General features: G+C 28.0%; 3 non-coding genes across 3 annotated transcripts; all 3 read left to right on the top strand.

Annotated features, from left to right (window-relative positions):
- The first annotated feature begins 1,450 nt into the window (after positions 1–1,450).
- On the top strand, positions 1,451–1,549 carry LOC124923068. The gene has a single exon (XR_007098090.1). It is a non-coding gene; the product is annotated as a small nucleolar RNA Z103 (small nucleolar RNA).
- Positions 1,550–1,741: 192 nt separating this feature from the next.
- Positions 1,742–1,840, top strand: LOC124923089. Its single transcript, XR_007098109.1, has one exon. It is a non-coding gene; the product is annotated as a small nucleolar RNA Z103 (small nucleolar RNA).
- A 29-nt stretch (positions 1,841–1,869) lies between these two features.
- Positions 1,870–2,036, top strand: LOC124923215. The gene has a single exon (XR_007098220.1). It is a non-coding gene; the product is annotated as a small nucleolar RNA snoR143 (small nucleolar RNA).
- Positions 2,037–13,803: the final 11,767 nt, after the last annotated feature.

Genomic DNA, 13,803 nt, shown 5'->3' with positions numbered 1-13,803 from the left:
CAACAAATATGAAAAACGTGTTAATTTGGAATTACAATTCCGACCTAAAAAGATAGGAATTGAGAACTATCAAATTACACTATATTGAATTCCATTGGAATTCTAATTCCAATTCTAATTCTTAATATTAAAGTGTCTAACAAACATAAGAATTGGAATTGGACCCTCCAATTCCAATTCCAATGCCAATTCTAGGGCTATCAAACACACCCTTAGGGTTTTTTAATTTAAGTACTGTATAATTAGGGTTCTTCAATAAAATGTGTGGGTTTATTAATTTGCTTACTATTTACTGATTTGTTGATTGTTGATTGCTTCAATTTAGTAATCTAGATGATAAATCCCGTTTTAAATTAAAATTGGTGTTATTTTTGTTTTGGTTATAAGGAGTTATAAATAGTTAGTGTGATTGCTATTTTGATTATAGGGAATTATGATTATTTGTTAATTTGATTGTAGGAAATTATAGATATATAGTATAATATAAATTTAATTGACCATTATTAAGTTCAATTAGCATTTATTTGATTATTTTTTATATGTCTAACTAATTTATATTTACAATTTATGTATTAATATATTTAAATTTATTTAAAAAAATATATAAAAAAATCCAGTTCAACCAATGGTTTAACTGGTCGGACCAAAGTACAAAAAAAAATTGGGTTGATGACCGAAACGGTTTTCAAAACCTTGATCAAGACTTAAAATCTTGACAAAGAAAAAGCTCTATAGATAACGACATTAGATGTATCAAAACTCTAAAAGGCAAATATAGCGAGATTAGATTAATAATATCATTTTTTGAGTGGACGAGAGAATGCTCTAGCCGTTTGGTTTATGAATGCTCTTTTATTGAATTATGCTAAGAAAATAGAGAAGTGAAATTAGAGATATTATTTGATTAGATTAAAAGATAAATAAGGATTATGTTTACAAAATATAGATGATGTGGGTAGCTGATGAATTAGCTAGGTTCAATTGATATAGATGACACTTATGAGAATGATTTTATATAATAAAATAAATAAATAAATTTATATTATATATAATAAATAATATAATATATATAATAAAATAAATAATAAAAAATGAGCCGTCTTTGAATTCCAATAGGATTGTGGCTAGATTCTATTAGGGTTTACAAGCACCCCGCTATATAAATCAAGACGTCCTCTTTGCAATTATCTCCATCGTCTTCTTCGTCAGTTCATCGATTTATACGATTTCAGGTTTATTAATTTTTGTTTATTTTCTTGTTGATAGTTAGTTTGCGTCGATTACTGATTACCAACGCTACCAAATCAATGGGCGATTGTGTATGAGACGACGCAATATTCAATTCCACTCCATTTCTCCCTTTTGGAACTCTGATTTTCGAATATCATTGTTCATTAGAGGTTTGTTATTAAGAGATTTGGAGAAATTATAGAGTTATATATATTATGAGATGGAAATGATGATTTTTTCCCCAGATGATCGAATATGAAATTATCGAGCGCTGTTCTCACTTATTTGAGAAATCCAAGCCAGGAATCTTCTGATCCATTTGTTAATCTTGATCTCGCGTCTATTACTGATTACCAGCGTTACCAAATTAATGGGCGATTGTGTATTTGATGACGCCATATTCATTTCCACTCCGTTTCTTTCTTTCCGAATCATTCTGATAATCCAATATCGTTGTTCATGAAAAGATTTGGAGAAATCTTTTTGGTTTCTGATTTTGTTTATAGTTAAGTTGGAAATGATGAATTTTTCCCCAGATGATCGAAACTGAAATTATCGAGCGCTGTTCTCATTTAGTTGAGAAATCCAAGCCAGGAATCTTCTGATCCTTTTTGAATTTAATGATTTTGATTTTGCATTCTGTATCATTTGATGAGAGGCTTCTTTTGTTGATAATGGGATTCTTCTTGTAATGGAATGCATAAATGAAATGCTGATTTATCAGCGGCGGCCAGACAACCGTTGAGATGAATCCACAGACTGAAACCCTAATCTTGGTTTCTGTCTACTTATTTCATCTCACAATAACTTATATTTGTTATATATAAATAGATAATAATTGAAATTTTAGCTGAAATTCTGACTTTCATTCACAGCATTGATTCAGACATCATTGATTCAGATTCAGACAATCATGAAGTGAATGATTCTCATCTATTACATCCTACTGTTGGGTAATTGAATATCATACTGAAGAGTGGATGGACCTGCAACTATTTGACTGTTTTGTATTCAAAAATATGATCATATTTGAATAGCTCAACCAAAAAACTGATAAAACACATCTTTAGTTTGAAGTTTATATATGTTTTCTTCATATAAACTGATTGTATCTTGTAATTGTATATGGTTTCTTCATATAGACTGATTGTATCTTGTAATTGTGTAAGTTTATAAATTCAATTTCATCTTGTTTATAACATCTCTAATGAATTGGGTTATTGAATTAATTACTATAATAATTGTATTGTGATATCAAACTTTGTCCAAATGGCCCATGTTATTGATATATTTGTTCATTTAATTAAATTGAATTTGAAATTAATAAATCTATTATGACAAATTTAATGTACATTAAAGTGATATTCTAGAGCCTTCAAATTATTATGTTAATGACTTTTAAAATTTAATAACTTAAGAGGCTGACCATTACTTTTGATCCCGTAAAAATCATACCGATTCAGTTTTATTTTGATAACATAAACCTTACTTAAAATTAAGTTTTTATAATTAAAAAATTATTATAGTAAATTTTCATCCTAATTATCTTTGTATTGAAAAATTTCACTTAAATTGTTATGTTTATTTGAACTTTTAATTTTTTTTTATTTTATTTTAATGTAATTTTGTAATTTCAAATCTACTTTAACTTGTTTTACTAATATTTAATTTTAATATATAAAATTAACAGGTTTAACTAGAGTAGTGTATCAAATTATATCTTAATAATATGAATTAAATTTAATAGTTCATTAAATTCATTTATATATATATATATATATATATATATATATATATATATATATATATATATATATATATATTAATTATTAATTTAATTTGACCAATTTTGATAAAAAGAAATTTTGCAAAATGATATTTTGTTTTTAATTTTGTTGTCCACACAAATAGGCTCAATTTATTAAAAAAAAAACAATAAATGAAAGTGTCGATATAAAAAAAATATATTATATTAATTATTTAAACAAGAAAAAAAAAAGTCTCTTGAGCGTTTCCCTCTACTTTTTTAATTGAAACTTTTTTTTTTTTTTTGTATTAATACTAAATTTATCCTAAGTTAAACTAATTTTTAAATTTATGCATGGTATAAAAATATAAATTTATGCATGATATAAAAATATAAATTTATGCATGACATAAAAATATATTGTTTATGCTAAAGTTCTTAATAAGTTAATTTTATTGAAAAATGATTAGAGATATAACTTAAGAGGGAATTGGTTGAAGAAATATAAATTTTTTCATTCAATTATTATAAAATTTCTCACTCAAAAAATATAAAATTTCTCACTCTATTTTCTCTCCATATACAATTTGTTTTTCCACCACACCCATTCCTTCCTTCACTTGTCACTCTAATTTTATATAAATTGACATAATAAAGAAACGTGAATACTTTTTAACAACACTTATTTTTTTCATCTTTATTCAAAATCTCTCCCTATATAATAATAGGGTTCTTTTTGGGTTTTTTTAAAAACTCAACCCAAATCAATTTTCCAATCAATCACTTCTCAACAATCACATCACTCATTTCATTAACCAAAATACCAAAATACCCTCTATTTTAAATTATTATTTATTATTTTATTTATATATATCAATACCCTTTAAGTCTTTTTACCAAAAATAATCATCATCTCCTCAAAATCATCACCAATCATTATTTTTTTCTCCCTCTAGGTTTTTTAAATAACCCCAATCCGAACAAGGCCATACTTAAAAAGTTAACACCATCACATTAATCCACATCACCCATATATATATATATATATATATATATATATATATAATCCATGTCATCATATATTTTTTCTCTCTCATCTCTCATCTCTCATACTCTATCTATATTAATTAAATTTGTTTTTCATTACTATATATATATATATATATATATATATATATATATATATATATATATATATATATATATATATATATATATATATATATATATATATATATATTTCCTTACCATATATTATTTAAACAATTATTAATATTAATTTAATATATAAACCATTTTTTTTATAAATGTCCTACTTTAATAATTTTTATATTTATTTTATTTATATATATATATATAAACAATTTTTTTATTATAAATGCACTTACCTTCATAATTTTATATTTATTTATTACCTTATGTATATTATATTATTTTTCATCATTAATATATATAATAATTTTTTATGAGTATAAATAATTTTTATGTTAATTTAAAAATTAACTAATTGATAATAAATATTAAATATAAAATATATACATACACAAAATATTAAAATTATTTTAATAATCATAAATGGTCTAACAATTTAAGTGTTCACATTTAATTATTAGGACAAGAGTTTGAATCCCAAAACATCCATATTTATAATTTCAAGAATGTATTCTTGACTACAATATATGGTAGCACAACTTTTAAATAAATGACAAGCATCTGAAAGTGTGAGGTCGGAATTAGTGATTGGTTTTGCAAGCATTTGAAAGTGTGATGTCAATAGATGGAGGTCAAGTGGTTTGTTGAGTGTGAGGTCAGAATTAGTAGTTGGTATGATGAGCATTTGAAAGTGTGATGTCACGAGATGAAGGTCGAGTGGTGGGTGGTTTGCCGAGTGCGAGGTCGAGTGTTGGGTTGTTTGCCGAGTGCTAGGTCGAAATTAGTGGTTGGTTTGACGAGCATTTGAAAATGTGAGGTCACTAGATGAAGGTCGGGTGGTGGGTGGTTTTTCGAGTGTGAGTTTGGAATCAATGGTTGGTTTGACGAGCATTTGAAAGTGTGAGGTCACAAAATGAATGTTAGGTTGTGTTTAGTGGTTGGTTTGACGTTGGATGAGAGGTTTATGATCAATTGAGATTGGTTGTAAGTGAGAGTAAAAGAGAGATTGACTAAGATTGGTGAGTGGTTTGTCGAGGGATAAAGACATATGAAAAAGTGCGAATCACAAAGATTATGGTCAGTGGGTGGTTTTTCGAGGTGATAAAGAGTCATTTTAAGAAAAAATGTGAGTCACAAGATTAAGGTTAATTGGAGGGTTAGTGGTTGAGTTTGACGAGATATAAGAGATGTGTCATTAATTGAGGTCGACTAAGATTGGTGGGTAGTTTGTCGTAGAGATAAAAAATGCATATGAAAAACTGTGAGTCACAAGATGAAGGTCAATTGAGAGATTAAGTGGGTGTCGAAGGGATAAAATATATGTTAATATTAAGTTTAAGATTAAACTTAATTTTATCTAAACTATTTATAGATAAATAATATTTTATATATATTCTTATCGTGCATTTGCACGGGATTCATGCTAGTAATCCTAATTTTACTATTCTTTTTTTTTGAAACGGTTATAATCATTTCATTAATATCCCAAAAGTGGGAGAGTGAAGAATTAAAGCTAGACAAACCATAACTATGATTAAATGATGACAATCAAACGATCCTTAAGAACCTGATTAGTAGCAATCATACATACAAATAGAGATTACAAACAAATATTATAAACTGTATCAAATCATAATAATCCTAATGAAGATTTTTATTTCCATACCAACTTGTTGTATCAACAAGTTGTCTTCCTCTTCCTATTCCCTTTTTTCTTGCAATGAAAGATGGATTAATTGAAGAGGTTGATAAATACTGCCTATTTTCATTTTGATTTCTTCCTTTATATGAATCTATTCTGATTTGATAGAAATAATTATTTTTCAAAATTTTCGGGCTATTCACCTTGTTATTCTCAACTTGAATTTCTAGATCATTGTCTTCATTTGCTTCAACTTTGGAATCTTCAACAACTTTGGATTTCTTTGTATAAACTTTAGAATTTTCTTATTCATCTTGATTAGTCTGAGTATCATCTTCTTTATTTTCATCAGCAACCACTTTAACTTGATTTGATTGTGATTCCTCAACTATCTCTTCAACATGAGTAGGTTGAGGTTCCACCTCCTTCTTTGTACTGCTTTTTTTGTACATAATTTTTTGTATCTTTTAGTAACCCTTCTTTAACCATATTTTTCTCTTTGATTATAGGCACCTCAGTTTCATTTCCTACATCTTTACTTTCTGACCTTTATAAATTTTCTGATCTTCTTCCTTAGCCAAATCACATTTTGGGCTTGCATATTGGAAGGTATTGCAGAAAGAGAATTTGCCTGGCCTCCACTCATAAGTGATTTCTATGACAGTAAGTTTTCATTTTCTATCTACTACTGTCATACTTTTCGGCAGTGTGCTTCTAGGATGTACCTCAATGCTAATTTTAGCAAATGATATGTGCTCTCCTCCTTCAGTAATTAAGTCCATGTATAATGGTCTACCCAATAAACTGCAAAATTACTAAGGCTTCAGAATTATACATATGTACATGTATATTCCAGAACTTGAACCATATTTGTGTAGTTTCTTTTGACTTACTCAATAGATTAAAGTCTTCAGACCATTTTTCCAACTTCATACAATTGGATCCTATATATGTATGTTCATTTCCTAGAATTTCCTCTAGATTAAATTCATTCTTGAATTGAAGAAAACATAGATCATGGACATTTGATGAAATCTTTTCCAACCCTTTTCCTACCCATTGCTTCAATAGTATCTCTTTAATAATTGGGAAGGATACTTTGTTTTTTCCTATATAGTTTCCCACTACTATATTTTCCCAATTCTTTATACAATTTTCCACTACATTAGTAGACAATTTAAATTCAAATGGAGAATTTAGTACCTCCACTTTTGTTTGTGTATTGCCCAAATAGTTTTTCCCTTTATATGCATGGTCTTCTGACTTATTTGCATTGTTCTTCTTCCAGGCTTCATTAGCTTTCCATGTTGAGTTACTCATGATAGTATATGACTTAGATTTGGGAGTATTCATCATCTCCTTCATTCAACTAACCATTGAACAATTTCTTCATATTATTCTTTTTTCAGCAGATTCTAATCTTAAAGATAATGAATGTTGAGTTGAATTGTAATTTGTTGCGTGCTTTGTCCTTATTAATGATAATTTCTCTCATGTTGGCATGCATAAGTAGCTTTGTAATTTGATTATTAAGCACAAACATATTATCTCTTTCATTATAGTGTATCTTCCAAGCTCCTTCATGATCCCTTGTTTTCCTGCATTATTTTATATAGAAAATTTTTCAGAAGCAGTTGGAGTAGATTGCTTACTTGTGTTGTTATTATGTTATTCTTTGCCGATTTCTTCAACATTTCTTACATTTTTTTGGACTGCTGCTTCCTTAATTCCTTCTAACACGAACTCCATGACTTCTTTAAATTTATTATTTTTATTCTTCTCATTCCCCATAATGGCAGAAACAAAGTAATAGAACAGTTTCCCCCCAAAAAAGTAATAGAACCGAGTAATTGCAGAAACCTTAAGAGACAATCACAGATAACCGCAATCGAGGGCAAATTTCAACGGCGCTTACAAATGCACTAAAAACCCTAGAATAGCGACACTTAATGAACGACACAAGACAATACCGGGTCACCCGTGCCGATCGTGCCGTGCCGCCTGTGCCTATCTTACCACTCGTGTCGATCGTGCCGTGTTGCGTCTCCTTTGATTAATGGTGATTTCAGCGCCAATTTGATGACTTAAAGTGCATGAAAATATCGTGTCGTCCGTTTCGATTGTATGTTTATGCCTGTGCTTATCGTGCCTCTGTGCCGATCGCGCCGATCGCGCTCCCTTTCAAATTCCTAAATCTTTTCTCTCTCTTTCAGAATCTAAAAATCTGATGGACGAGTGTTGTTTATTGAACGCCTCTTTTTTACATTATATGATTGTTGTTGTTGTGACAAAAATAGATGCGGGTGATATGGGGTATGGTGATATGGTGCCATCTAACCAACTATATTTACCTACCAAAATAATACATAACTTTTGTTGCATATTTTATTTCACATTTAAAACAATGAAGTGAATAATATACCTGCTATTGGATGCGGAAAACCATATATTGGATTATTCTGAACTTTGTTAAGGACCGATGAATCGTGTATAGAACCCTTAGCACCAACGACAAAATATGTAAATAACATATTGTGGTCACATATTGTTATGACGTTTGTAGTTGTATAACCAGTTCGATCACGCCAATTTAGTGACTCACTTGCCTTAGGAAGTACTCGTACATGAGTGCCATCAATATCACCAATACAATTCTATTAAAGACAAAACACGAAATGATTTTTTATTAATTATATATAAACAAAGGATATATAATTATTAAACATGGAAAATGAAAAAAATACTTACCTTAAATAATTTCTGATATGTACTTGTGTTTGATCAATGGGTTGCATCTCATCCGTGTATAGTTGTATTAATGATTTTAACACTTTTGATACTATTTTAGACATTGTAGACTTCAAATGACCAAAAAAGATGTCCACAGCTCCCATACTTCCACCATGGGCAAAATATACTAAAGTGATTAATACTTCTCTTCAACGTAAATTTTACGTCCACTAACTAAATTGTAATGTGTTACACAATGATTTATCAATCGTCTAACACATTCACAATTCATTCTTACAACTCGAAAACATTAATTATCATTATTCATTAAGACTTGTACAATTTCAGCACTACGAGTGGAATGATCTTTAGGTAAACGTTGAACTTGCTCATTCAATAAATAATGTTCTGTAAATGTTGTAAAACAAATTGCAACCAAATAATTTACAAAATCATCATCAGATAAAGTACTCGAGTCAATTTCATCTATATTGTTCATTCTTTCTAATTTTGTAAAACAACTCAGAAATACTAATAATTAAGAAGGAGACCTGAAAAAAAAAACTCAACAAAGAAGAGAGAGATGTGTTATGATTTGTGTAGAGGAAAATATGGCCATAAAAGATATAAGGATTTATGTTTTCTTTATAGGTAAAAACTCAATTATTGTTTAATTTGTCCATAAGATAAAAACAATGTATGTACTTATTATTGTTTGTTTATTGGATAAAATTTTAAATATACATATTATCTCAATTATTATGTACTTTTGGTCCATAGGATTTAACAATGTATGTACTTATTGTTTTTTTTCCATTATATAACATTTTAAATGTACATATTAACTCAATTATTATGTACTTTTGGTCCATAGGATAAAATGATGTATGTCCTTATTGTTGTTGTCTATGGGATTAAATGATGTATATACTTATTTGTTATTTATTAATAAAATAAGGTAATGTTTGTACTAAAAAAATAAATTGGGTAAAAAAATATTATTATTTGGGTAAAAGAATGTTATCTTAAAGATAAAAACATGTATTATAATATATATTTCATGAATGAATAACTTGTTAATTGAGTTTTTTTTGGTTTAATTTTATTAGTCATTTATTATATCATCATTAATTTTTTATAAATCAATTTCAAATAATCATACTCTAACCTAACATAATATACTACTTAAAGTAATTCATCTTCATTTAACAAAATAAGCATACACCTTAACATTACACTAATAAAGGTCATCACAAAAATAAAAACGATATTATAGTTTATAAATACAAAAATATAATTATAACATATATCACAAAAATAAATCATAACTTTCAAAAATTACAAGAGATAGAACTATGAAATCAATGTTGAGTTGGTGGAAAATTCAAGTCATCAAATCCAATGATTGAGTGGTTTTGTGCGAAAGTTGAGTTAACAATATTTGCGACTTTATGCTCGTGCTTGATCCAACTCCATCTTTGTTCATTATTTTCAAGCTCTAACAAAGTTTAAATAAAATTAAAATTCACCGCAAAAATATGAGATATGTGATTGAAGGTTTCAGACCCACGTTGAAGGCATACTTGTCCAAGTAGAATATCTAAACACTTTTTCATTAGAGTAGGTGAAATGATCGAAGGAGAGGACATTGAATCAGTATCTGGCCGATGATATTATGGTGACGATTGTTGTTGCATTTGTTTATTCCTATTTGGGAGATGTACAAATACTTTTTCAAGTCTTTTTATTGGAGATTTTCTAATGACTTATCGGAGTCACCTGATCCCTCTTCGACAATAGATGTAAATGGAAGAGGTTCAAAAGGAGAGCGAATATATTTACCATTTGCACGGTCACCAGTAAAAAGACGTTCCAACAAAGCATAGTCTGGAATTGTCTTTCCTTTATATTGATACAAAGCTTTTTTTCTCTAGAACATACCAAAAATATTAAAATAAAAAAACTACATATCCAAGAAATGGTTAATCCACAAATAGTTACCTGAACATAGTCCCACAAACTATCGCTCGCATCAATCATATTTTGTATCGGATCCCATCCTAGGCAAGTTTGGAGTGTAGCCATCATAATTCAGACCAAAGATTTTTTTAGTACGAAAGTGGTTCTTGAATTTCTCTTTTGTACGATATAACATATATTTATCCGAAAATGCCTTAATCAAGACATTATATGTTGGATTGGTTGGCCATAGCTGTCGACTATCATTTTTTCTTTTCCATACATAATATTTCAAGAAAAAATTTAGCCTTTTCTAGAGATGAATCCCACATTGCAAGGTTTGATTTGTTAACACCCGGTGGTTTCTAAAGTGACATTTTTCTAACACAAACAATAAAATAGTTGATATTTAACCTAAATAAGAAATAATAATAATGAAGTTTATCTAAACAATGAATATCAACAAATACATTAATAAAAAAATACAATAAATTTATTGTTAAATTTTAACAGTTTAGTTTTCTTTTTAAATTTTTAGAATTATTTAATTTTAATACAAACAATATACAAAATATAATTAATTTCAACATAAAAGAAAACATTGTAATTTCAAAATCACAATCGACCCGATCGTGTGTTTTCATTCGTTAAGGGGGTTTCATCTTAAGAAGAACCGACTATAAAGAAATATTTAGAAACCCTTCATCCTTCGACAGAAACATCCGGATGGATTTAACTTGTTTGCTATTTGAAACAGATGAAAGAAGAAAGGAGCGGTGATTACATCTTCAAGCAAAAATGTATGACAGAAAAGAATGAAAGACCACTACAACAAAACATACTTTCAGCGACCCTTATATGCCAACCTATATTAAGCGTGAGTAAAAATTAAAAGAAAAAAACGTTTGCCAACATTTATATCTATACCACCACCTTTATTTTTTTTATATACCAACTTTGTAACTTTGTTAAAACCTTATAATTTAAATATTATAAATTTTAATAATTTTTATGTTTTATTTTTAAACTTTGTAAATATTTTATTTTAATTTTTTAATTTTTTTAAAATTAAATTTGACTTAAAATTTTGTTAACATTAAAATTTAATTAATATTTTTTATATAACATAATTTTTAAACTTTTTATAGTATTATATTAATATATGTCTTTTATTTAATTATTATTTAAATATGAAAGAGTTCATTAGTTTTTGAAGTGTTAATATGACATTTATCCCACATCGGAGAAAAAGAAGAAGTTTTTGGTATATAAAATATGAGAGAGTTCATTAGTTTCTGAAGTGTTTTTAAGGATATAATGTGTTTGAATATAGGTTCACATTAAAGATTTAGGGTTATGTTCATTAGGTACTTGAGAGATGAAGGGCAAATGTGATAATAGTAGAGATAAAAAAATAATAACTAAAATGAAAATAGAAAAAACCAAATTTTAAAAAAATAGTTTAAAAATAAAATAGACTTTTAGCGACGTTTTTTAATTTTGCCAACGCTTAAATAAGCGTCGTTAAAACTTTCGCCTTTCGGCAATGCTTGTACCGACGCTTAAATAAGCGTGGTAAAAATTCGCGCCCACCCTGCTTCTGGCGACGCAAAAATAAGTGTCGGTAATGTTTTTGGCGACGCTTTTAAAGGTTGGCAGAAGTCTTTTTAAGCGTCGCCGAAAGTCATTTTTGTTGTAGTGGACCTTCGGTAGAAGGTAAATAATTTATAAACCATTAACATTAATTGAATTAAATCTTATGAAAACGAAAGCTGGAGATACGGTTGGTGAAATTGAATGAAAATATAGAGACGTTGGTTGCAGCCTTAAGCTGTTGAAAAGTTGAGAGTCGACGAGATCTTTAAATCTGCTTAGTAAATAAAGAAAAATAGAAGGTAAGAGTATTGAATGAAAATGGAAGGTAAGAGTATTAAATGAAAATGAATATGAATGAAGAGATGGAGAGACTTTAGATGAATCTAGAAAATCTATATGTATATATATATATAAAGATGCTTCATAAAAAAAAATGTCATGTGACATCCACGCTCTCACCATATTCATTTGAGTTTTTAAATATTTTCTCTCTTCTATCATAATTACATATCCATAAATATTAATTTATCTCTCCTACAATAATTATTAATTTATCTTCCTTATTTAGTTTTTATTTTATTTTATCTCTCATATAATATATATTTTTTCACACAAATTATATAAAATATATATTACCTTATTAATAATTTTATATTTAATATTAAATATCTATTTATTTGTATGTAAAAATATTTATAATAAAATTCTCATTTATCAATAATTTTATATAAATACAAATTTTTTCATATTGTCACACAAATAAATTTTATATTTTTTTTAATAAAATAAAAGATTATATATATTATAATTTATTTAAAAAATAAATATTTTAAAAATAAATAACTTCTCTCACCTAAAATTTATATATATTAATTTACCTTCCTATTTTTTTTTTAATTTCTCTCTCATCTTTCATATATATATATATATATATATATATATATATATATATATATATATATAGATGGCAATGGGTACCCGTATGCCCGATACCCGTGGGTACCCGATAGTCGGGTTCGGGTATTTTAAATCGGGTTTGGGGTCGGGGTCGGGCATAGGGAGAGGGAGAAGGTACCCGGTCGGGTACGGGGTCGGGGATGGGGAGTGTGCGAAACCCAAACCCGATACCCGATACCCGGTTATATTAATATTATTGATTTTTTTCATTAAAGTTTAATGTGTGACTTTTCAAAAATACTTCATCATTGCAAATGTATCATTAATATACATCATTTAATTTGATCTTATCCACACTTCACTCCAAACATAGTCATAAATGCACTATACTCCACCTTTAATTATTTTATATTCCCAAAAAAATATTTCTCTACATAACTTCAATTTTTATTTTAATAAGAAAATATTACTCTCTCTCATAATTTTTCATATTCAATCTCTAATTTTTTTTTTCAATGTTCATTCTACTTTTTCTCCATTCTAGTTTATCTTCTTCAAGATTTACAAAAACTATGAGGTATGTAAGTAATGGTTTTATTTTTATTTTTAATATTTCGATATTACTAATGTTAAAATTATTTATTAACATTGTGTTTTTTTTTCTTCAATCCTTATAATCGTAAGTAATTTAATCGGGTAATGGGGTACCCGTCGGGGATCGGGTACCCGACGAATCGGGGATGGGTATAGAAGTAGAGATACCCGTCGGGTTCGGGGTCGGGGTCGGGTAGTGAAATGAAAATCGGGTTCGGGGATGGGTACTTCACTACCCGTCGGGTAGTGTACCAGT

The sequence above is a fragment of the Impatiens glandulifera genome, chromosome 1, assembly GCF_907164915.1.
Source record: "Impatiens glandulifera chromosome 1, dImpGla2.1, whole genome shotgun sequence".
NCBI classification, from domain to species: Eukaryota; Viridiplantae; Streptophyta; class Magnoliopsida; order Ericales; family Balsaminaceae; genus Impatiens; species Impatiens glandulifera.
Note: the sequence above shows the minus strand (reverse complement) of the source record. Positions and strands in the feature narration are given on the sequence as shown.